Genomic DNA, 9,867 nt, shown 5'->3' on the forward strand with positions numbered 1-9,867 from the left:
CTGCTATAAACATTGGGGTACAAGTGCCCCTATGCATCAGCACTCCTGTATCCCTTGGGTAAATTCCTAGTAGTGCTATTGCTGGGTCGTAGGGTAGATCTATTTTTAATTTTTTGAGGAACCTCCACACTGTTTTCCAGAGTGGCTGCACCAGTTTGCATTCCCACCAACAGTGCAAGAGGGTTCCCGTTTCTCCACATCCCCTCCAGCATCTATAGTCTCCTGATTTGTTCATTTTGGCCACTCTGACTGGCGTGAGGTGGTATCTGGGTGTGGTTTTGATTTGTATTTCCCTGATGAGGAGCGACGTTGAGCATCTTTTCATGTGCCTGTTGGCCATCCAGATGTCTTCTTCACAGAAGTGTCTATTCGTGTTTTCTGCCCATTTCTTCACTGGGTTATTTGTTTTTCGGGTGTGGAGTTTGGTGAGCTCCTTATAGATTTTGGATACTAGCCCTTTGTCTGATATGTCATTTGCAAATATCTTTTCCCATTCCGTTGGTTGCCTTTTAGTTGTCTTGATTGTTTCCTTTGCAGTGCAGAAGCTTTTTATCTTCATGAGGTCCCAATAGTTCATTTTAGCTTTTAATTCTCTTGCCTTTGGGGATGTGTCAAGTAAGAAATTGCTGCGGCTGAGGTCAGAGTGGTTTTTTCCTGCTTTCTCCTCTATTATCCTTTTAAATGTATCCACAGAATCTAAGAACCATAGCAATTGAATACCCATCTTACTATTTTTTTTAAAAAAATACGGACAGAAACTCTTGAAATTTTATATTTCTTCGTTTTCATAAATTTTCATAATTCATTTATTTTCTGCTTACCCTCCATAACTTTATCCTAATAGAATGTATTTTTATGTTTAAAAGTCTTGTTACTGAACACTTCATTTTACTTTTTTGTAACAAAAATATGTATGTGATTTGAAATGAATATTTTTATTCATTCTGCCTATAATACCATATTTTTAAAAAAATTCTACCATTGATATTTAACAAATAACAATCTATTATGATAAACTTTGATTTAAATGATCAAACACAAAAAGTAAAAGTTACTGAATATTCACCTCTTAATGAGATGGACGAGGATTTTTTTTCATCAGAATTCAAATAAGGTCCGTACATGGCAATAGTTTGATGTGTCTCCTTTTAGTCTTTAAATCTCAACTTCTATCTCTCTTCAACTTATTAAAGATATCAGGTCCCTTTCCCTTAAATTTTCTATAAATCATTAGTTAAATCTAGAAGGCTGGTCAGATTTAAGTTAAACTTTTTGGCAACAATATTTTATTTTAGCCAACAATACTTCAGCTGGGTACCGTTCTTAAGGTTTTACATTTCAATCTGTATCTGCCTTTCTACCCAAGCTACAGGGATGGGTAAACGAACATCTTCATACCAAATGAAGATGATGATGTCAGATAGGATTTAACTAGATGATCCATGGTAATGGGAAGCTGAGGCAAGCCATTAAAGGCAAGGCCAAGAAGCACTAAGATCATTTGATTGAAAGTTTGGTCATCCCATAGATAAAAAAAAACCTATTCAGCTGAGTTGCTGGCAGAGAGTAAGGGGACCATGGAAAGAGTGATGGAGGAAGGCAGCTGTGGTTGCCTAGTAAGGCCTCCTGATCAACTACAGAAGTGGGATGGAGGTAGCATCCTTCAGTCTACTTCAAGCCTGAGAAGTAATGAAGCAGAAGGAGACCTTTAGTAATATAATGAATGGTGGGATTGCCATCCCAAAGTCCACAGAAGGGTCCTGCAGTGGGATGGAGTGGTACAGAAAACATATCTGGGGTGAGCATGGGCCTGTCTACTAGAATCTCCTCAACAGCTTGAGTTTCAGACATGTCACATCCTACATCTCCCAACACAAGCATTAATTCTCTCAGGTCACATCACTGAATGCTATAAGAAAAGCAAAAACATTTCCTGAACCATAACTTGATAGATACTCTATGGGTTCCATAAGCCATATTCTTTGGTTCTTTCCTACGTATCCCTTCCTCCACACATACTTTCTCCTCTTTGGGCCTCTAGCGGCCATTCTCTAAGTTTTCAAGAGAAAATTTGAAGATTACTATTTTAATAAGGTTTGTTGTGTTCTTAGTTGAGAGTCTTGATCTGCTAGTTCTTGTTTTTTTGTTTTTAAATTTTAATGTTTATTTATTTTTGAGAGAGAGAGAGTATGAGCAGGGGAGGGACAGAGAGAGTGGAAGACACAGAATCCAAAGCAGGCTCCAGGCTCTGAGCTGTTAGCACAGGGCCTGACGCGGGGCTTGAACTCACAAACTGTGAGATCATGACCTGAGCCGAAGTCAGATCCTTAACCGATTGAGCCACCCAGGCGCTCCTGCTAGTTCTTCTTTGTAAGACTTTCAAAATTCATTCCCAAACTGCACAAGAGATCATAGAACCTACAGAGAGTATCAATGTGTGGATATGCAAACTACACACATTTTTCATCTATTTGGGTAAAATGTTCTGTAGTAAGCGAAGACAGAGAATGAAGAGTGGAAGGGGAGATGGAGGTCTACAGGGGGTGAGAGAGAGAAAGGGAGACAGGAAATCTGTGGTTAGACCAGTACACGATCATTAGTTCTTCCACCCATTTCCTCCAAAAGCATTTGAATGATTCCGATGTCTAAGGGCTGTCTCCTGGCGCATCAGTAGGCTACTGTTCTGTTGTTTCTAGCAGCCGGGTTGGATCAAGGACAGCCATTCAGGAGGGCCCCCTGAGGGTTTTAATTTGAAGTGCTCAAGACTAGCTCTCCAGTGTTGCTTGGAACTTTTTGCCACAGTTGGCTTCACTGCCTAAAATTCCACGAGAGGAAATTACCCTTTGGAGCAATAAGCATCCTGTGTTAGAATGCCAAAGCCCGCAAAAATGTATTGCAGTGAAATCTCCCAGCTGCCTATACCTTGTCTCCCACTAGGAGGTGAGGCCCAGGGCCAGAAGAGTGGAAAAGCAGAGGGTAATTTCGGCCACAGGCCACTTGCTGAAAGGCCATGTCAGAACGGGCCCATCATGGGCTGTATCAGAGCATGAGAGCCTGAATGGAGGCAGGGCTCTGAAGAAAAGGCCACCAAGAGACAGAGGTGTGCTCTGTACTTCCATTTTTTGTTATTATTAAAATTTATTTGTTTTTGAGAGAGGGAGAGGAGAGAGAGGCAGAGAAAGAGGGAGAGACAGAATCCCAAGCAGGCTCTGCACTGTTAGCACAGAACCCCACTCACGGCTTCAACCCATGGACCATGAGATCATGACCTGAGCCGAAATCAAAAGTCAGACGCTGACTGAGCCACCCAGGCACCCCTGCTCTGTACTTTGAATAGGGTTGAGCCCCACTAGCTCTGAGAAGATACTTTGGATTGAAAAGTTTAGGGCATGGATCATCTCGGTGAGGCGACCTAGAAGTTGCTTAAGTTTTTGAATGAGTTAAGTAAGTAAAATAAATAAACCGAGAATCTAATAAGATATCAAAAAATGAAGAAATTTGAAATACAACATCCCAAGATTTTCCTGATATGACACACACTGTTATTTTACAAAAGAACATTTCTTGCCCTTTCCTCTTGCCTTTGATAATTTTAAGAACAAGAGCCTACAGTCTTTGAATAAGTGACATTGCTTCCCAAGAAAGGACATTTACAAATTGATAATCACACGCACACACATTTTACACACACATTACATTCTTGCCCTTATTTTTCTGGGTCCACGAAAGCTTTGTTACGAACTGACATTTGGAAACAACTGGCATACAGAACTCAGAGTTATCACTTACGGCTTCTGAATCCATCCCATGACATGATGTATAAGTGCATCAGAATTTTGCATATGAAATATATATCATATGTACTACTTAAGGACTATCTCCTTGGAGTTTCCTTAGTGAAATCACTATCGCTTCTTACTATGGTAACACTGCAGTATGTGTTATTTTAAGTCACAAAAAAACAACACGCATAAGACTGCTTTTCCCAATACGGGGCTACATGCCGAGGAGTAGCAGAAATGAAGCTGAGAAGGTCAGGAGGGGCAGGACCAGATCAGGCCTTATGTTGCAAAGTGTGGAGCTTGGGCAGTCTTCTGTAATCATCGAGGTAGCTCAAAGAGGCTTTAGGACAGTGGGCATTTCAGGGACTCGTGAGCCAGGCTAACTGGGTTTGAGTCCTAGGTCCGCTGCTTAGTACTGTGTGATCTTGGACAAGTTACTTAACCTCTCTGTGCCTCCGTTTCCTCAGCTATGAAGTGAGAATGATAGAAACAAGTCCTGGTGTATGAGTCTTTCATGGGGATTAAATGAGACAATGTGTAAAGTGCTTAGAAGGGTGCCTGCCCCCTTTTACCAATGTTGTCTTATTGGAAGGAATTTAAGGACCGAATATCATGACATACCAAGACTAGTCCCTTGGCGAGCCATTTCATGTTTCTGAGGCTCAGTTTCTGTCTCTACAAAATGACGAGATTAAATCAGATGCTCTAAGGCCTCCTCGCTCTGATAATCTCTGGCTGGAGTTGCAATGCAGGGACAGGCTTGCATTTGAACTTTCAGATGGGCCTTGGTCCCTTGCCCTGCCCATTTGAAGGCAGAAGACCTATAGCCCAGACGGAGCCAAAGCTCTTTAAGCAAAAGAGCTCACCTGACTGTCAAGTGTAATTCAAAGAACTCTCACGAGAAGCCATCTTCCAATTCTCAGGGAGACAAAGCAAAGGCTGTCGGATAGCTTGTGAATTTACACAAACCAGGTCGCCTCCTGCCCCTCTTTTTGAGCACCTCCAACCAAATGAATTCCCAGTGTCAGCAGAAGTTTACATATGGTATGCAAAAGCACATCACCGACACAAAGGAGAAACATAAATAATGCAGATTGAGCATCCATCCATCTTGGCCATGGCCAGATGACATGGGGGTGGGGGCCACAATTAGCTGGTGGAGCTCTGACAATGGTCGCAGAGGCAGTGCATTTGTGAGGTAGAAATGGAGTGCCCCGTAAAGGGGAAGGATAGGGAGAAACCGGGCAGGCTGTGGAACAAGGTAGGGAGAGAGAAGCAGAGACACAGAGAGCAAGACAGAGAGAAAGTGCACGCATGGAAGGGCCAGCACTGGCTTTGCTTGGAGCAAGGACAGAAAATGGGAGTGCCACCCTTTGAATCCTCGCCATGGCGTTTTGATCAAGCTGTTGATTCTGTTTGAGCTTCAATTACAAAGGACTGTGAATTATACATGGAAAATTGTCTGGGCTGGTCCCTTAGCAGATGGGAAAACCGTGGTGGCAAATGAAATTAGCAGGCTGCCTAGTGGAACGAGCTCTGTGCCTTTCCTCCTTGGTGCTTTCAGAATCTGCATGGGGTATAGACGCCAGGACCGTCACTGGGGTTTTTTGGGTTTTTTTCCTCATGAACAAAACAACTATAAAAAGCAAACAAACAAAAAAACCTCTAAAAACATAAAACAAAAAACTTTTCTCCTTTGAAGATTTAAGAGACAAATTCTCTTTTCCAAGAGATGGCCAACTGGTTTTAATTCTTGGAGGCTTGGGTTGGAGTAAATGTGAGATGAGGCTGGGAGGTTTCTCCTTCCTTCACTCACAGCCCACTCTGGGCACCGTGAACCACGTTATCGCCTCTAGAGAGTTTGGCACTGGGCACAGACAGAACAGCGGAACAGAGCAGAAAATCTGCTGTCCCGGGAGTGAAGCCTGCTCCAGGCTTCACTTTCTCCAGGAGGCAGGCTGGCCAAAACTATGGTTTCTGTTGAAATAGCAGCTAACCACCATTCCTTGGAGGGTTCCAAGTGAGGCATAGAGCTCAGGGAGCTCCAAGCAGCCAGCACAGCAAAAACCCAGAGAGAACAGCGCTCGACAAGCAGCAAGCGGGAGGAAGGCAGATGGGGAGCTTTCAGAAATCACCCTCCTTTGATAGCAGGCTTCTGGGGAGCCGGCTAGGATTTCCATAAAGTCTGGGCTTTTTGGAAGCTAGTTCACTAGGTTTGTATCCTAGGGGGAGTCATAACCCAGCACACAGATACTCCAAATCATAATAATCATTAAAACAACTGTAATAATAATAATAAGACTAGTTACAAGCGTAATAAAAGCTAGTACTTATTTAATGCTTACTATGTGCCCACCACTGTGTTAAGCACTTTACATGCATTTTCTCACTTAGTCCTCAAGTAAGACTTTGAGGTCGATACTATTATTACTGTCATTTTAGAGGTGATGAAATGGTGGTGCAGGGAAAAGAAATGTCTTACAAAGGTCATGGTGGTAGATTGATTGCCAAAGTGATTACCGTTCTTCACTCTTTCCAGGATCCACACTCTGCAATGTGACTTTGCAGCTTTTGACTGGTTTCATGGCTTGCTTCTGGCCAAGAGAATGATTCTTTGCTGATAGCGTCCCGGTTCTGAGCCCAGACCCCACCACACTTCCACTCTTTCTCCTGGAAGTCGGGCACACGGTCGGCACACAGCAGCCCAGCCCAGCCCAGCCCAGCCTGCTGGAGGATGAGGGGCCACATGAAACAGAGATGAGCTGCCCCAGCAGAGACCATCCCATACCAGCCAGCCTCCTGAAGATGCTTGAAAGGGTCCAGATGAGCTGAGCCTGGCCCAGATTAGCAGAACCACCAAGCTGATCTGCTGATCAGCGAGCAAAAATAAATGGTACTTGTTTTAATCCACCAAGTTTAGGGGGTGATTGTCACATAGTAACTAGCAATGAAAACAATGACGTAAGTGATGCTAGCATTCCAAACCAAGTTTCTTTACTCCAAAATCCTTTGTCTTTTAACTTCTGATTTCTAGTGACACACTCCCATGTTCCACATTTTACTCACTAACATCATCTTCTCCAATTCCACTTTTCTCTTTCCCGTAGGTTCTAGTAGCAGACATTCCTGATTGCTGGCAAAGGATTTGGGAATCTCAGTTGAAAAAGCCAGCAATGGTGGCTGCGATTCCTCCATTGGCCATTGGCCAGGAGTGAATGCGTGACCCATTTCTGATGGTGAGGTAGAAGGCTGAGCCACCTGGAGGGCTGTGGGGAAAGATTTCCTTTTTCTGGAGGACAGAAACACCAGAACATACAACCTTTTTCTGATTTTTCTTGCTGCCCACCATCTTGCAACAATGGAGGAGGCCTACCTGAGGCTGAAGGTAACTGAGGACGGCAGAAAACAGACACCAAGGTCACCCGGATCGCTCAGACACTGAGACAGAGCCATGCTTGGGATCCATAGTGTGTTTCCTTTGAATTTTCCCATTTGTTTCAGCGAGTTTGATTTTTTTTTTTTTCCTTTTACTGGTAGCCAAAAGCATCCTAATGGGTAGAGTTCCAATCATCAGATAAAAAGATCCAGCCATCTGGTTGTTGAGTCCTTTATTCCTACAAAAACCAAAGTAAAAGTTCAGAGGACACTGAAGCCGATTCCCAGGAAGCAGACCTCAATTTGTGGGAGCCCTATATTTCTGACCCATGTCTGCTCATTTTGGCTGACTTTAGCAGTAAGCAGCGGCCTTGGGACACAAAGCAGGATGACTGCACGATGCGGGTAAAGCAGGAAGACTTTGGGAAGTTCTGGGGAGCATGTCTCAAAGTGCGGTCCAGAGATCTGAGTACACAACAGATGTTCCACGCATGTGTGCTCTTGGGGGCGTTCTCCCTTCCACTGGTCCCAACTTTTCTTCCCCATCCCTGGACTCCAGGAAGCACATGGTATGTGCCTTTATTCAGAGATGACCGTCAAAACATTTAGCAACTGCTATGTTCAGATGCAGACCAAACAAAACAGAGGACCACTGCAGTGCTGGGGCAGGGGTTTGGAGGCCCCTGTTTAGGGATCATGGGGAAGCTGGGGCCACTGGGTGGGAAGCAGGTCCTTGAGGTGGGTTCAGGACAGAAAAGACAGAAGATGGATTCTGTGGGGCAAGTGGGTGGGCAGTGAGGACAGCATGTGTTTACCTGCCTGGAGTTAGTTGCTGAAATTTTAACAACTTGTTTGGCCATACTGAGAGGCATACTAGACAATTCTATTCTAATACATATTCCTTTCTATGTGCCTGTGTTTGCTCTGCTAGCTTGTGGACCCCAGAGGCCAGAGGCACTGTGATACCCACTGATTTGCATATCCCCAGCACACAGGCCATCTCAACACAGTTGGGTGAATTGAACAGAGTCAACAATATAAATCCCCAAGACCCATTCTCTTCATCTAGTCTAGATTCTGAATAAAGAAGAATCTGACTGGTCACAGCCATTTTCCTCTGAAACAATTATTTCTTTGGAGCAGAGTTATGGGGAGTTAAGGTGACCTCTGACGGTCCGACCTCCTTCGCCCTGAGATAGCTCAAGATCAAACTGTCTCACCGAGGAGAGCAGATGGCAGAGGGAGCTGGGGGGAGAGGGCAGCCCCCTGTGTCTTGCAGGCTATGGAGCACGCTGTGCCTCCATCATCATTAGTGATTCAATAGTTCTCATTTGACTGAGAAAGAGTGCGAAACCCTGCTCCATACAACCTTGTCCTGGGAACTCCTCGGAAAACCAGGAATCCCAGGATGTGGACGCTGTCTGGTTCTTGAGGGCACTGCTGTGTCCTATTCACCTTTCTTTTCCCCAACACCAATCCTGGCAGGGGCTCCAGGGCCAGCTGCTAGGAGCCTGAGTGAGGGAATGAATGAATGAGTGAATGAATGAATGGGGGCACCCTCCTTTGCAAGTAGTTTTGAAATGAAGACATGAAATGAACTTTGGAGTCATAGTAATTTGGGTTCCCATCCAGGTTTTGCCACTTAAAGGCTATTGAATTCGGGCAAACTCCTTAGTTTAGATAAATTTCTGTTTCTTACGTACAAATAGATATAATAAAACCAACACCAACGGCTCACAACTCCTGTAAAGTGCCCAGTATAACACCCAACAGTGCCTAATGAATTGTAGCTACTCCCCTTCTATCATCATTTTCATTTTTTTCTTCCTTTCACTTTCCTTGTTTTAATATTATTATTATTATTATTATCATTATTACTATTATTCTTAAACTCACTACCCAGAGATACTCTTTGAATGTAATAGAACTGCCTGGTTTGAGGTTTGTTCCCCCCCCCCGCCCCCCCCCACCTAAATAATATCTGGATAAATCAGCATAAAATTGTCTCTCTAAACAGTCTTTGTTGTCCATTTATGGCCATTTCACTTGCATCCACTAAGGGGGAAGAGCTATTGGAAACAAGCCTAAGAAAGCATGTAATGTCTAAATACCGCGGGTACCTACTTCCGGCGATCTGCCTCTTAATTTTCACCGGGCACTTATGGTATGCCAGGCACAGTGCAAAGCTCCTTACTGTTCTTATCTCTTTCCTAATCCCTATCAGAACCAGGGAAGTGGGTATCAAGGTAATCTTCAATTTACAGATGAGGAAAGCGAGGCTCAGAGAGGTTGAATGAGGAGGTCAAGGGGATGAGCGTGACAGAGCCAGCATCATGAGCAATGCTGGTTGGCCCCCACCTGCCATTCCTTCCTCCCCTTGGGTTTTCAGCCATCAGCTCCACCCCTAACTCCAATGAATGACTCTAATTTGTTTAAGCCAATTCTGGAAGTCTTAGCCTTTTTGGACAGTGATTGGCTCAAATAAACCAGAATGTAGCCAATCAGTGCAGGGCATTCTCCTTGCCAATCATATTTAAGTGACTGACTTTTCTTTCACTGGTTGTGAGAGACAGTTCTCCCTCTCCTTCCCTTGCTGGCCCCTCATGAGGAAGCCCAATTACAATCCTCAGCCAGTCTTGCATCCTTGAGGGAACTTAGGGAATCAGTCTGAGGATGAAGCTGAAACAGTAGAGCGGAGAGAAGAGCCAGT

General features: G+C 44.2%; 1 long non-coding RNA gene across 1 annotated transcript in view; it reads left to right on the forward strand.

Moving 5' to 3' along the window:
• LOC147583198 (uncharacterized) overlaps positions 1–9,658 on the forward strand; it is a 32,998-nt gene extending 23,340 nt beyond the window's left edge. The window contains exon 2 of the long non-coding RNA XR_015246174.1: positions 6,322–9,658. This is a non-coding gene — a long non-coding RNA (uncharacterized LOC147583198). The remainder of the gene's footprint in view (positions 1–6,321) is intronic.
• Positions 9,659–9,867: the final 209 nt, after the last annotated feature.

The sequence above is a fragment of the Puma concolor genome, chromosome A2 (assembly GCF_028749965.1).
Source record: "Puma concolor isolate L17-30 chromosome A2, mPumCon1.1.hap2, whole genome shotgun sequence".
NCBI classification, from domain to species: domain Eukaryota; kingdom Metazoa; phylum Chordata; class Mammalia; order Carnivora; family Felidae; genus Puma; species Puma concolor.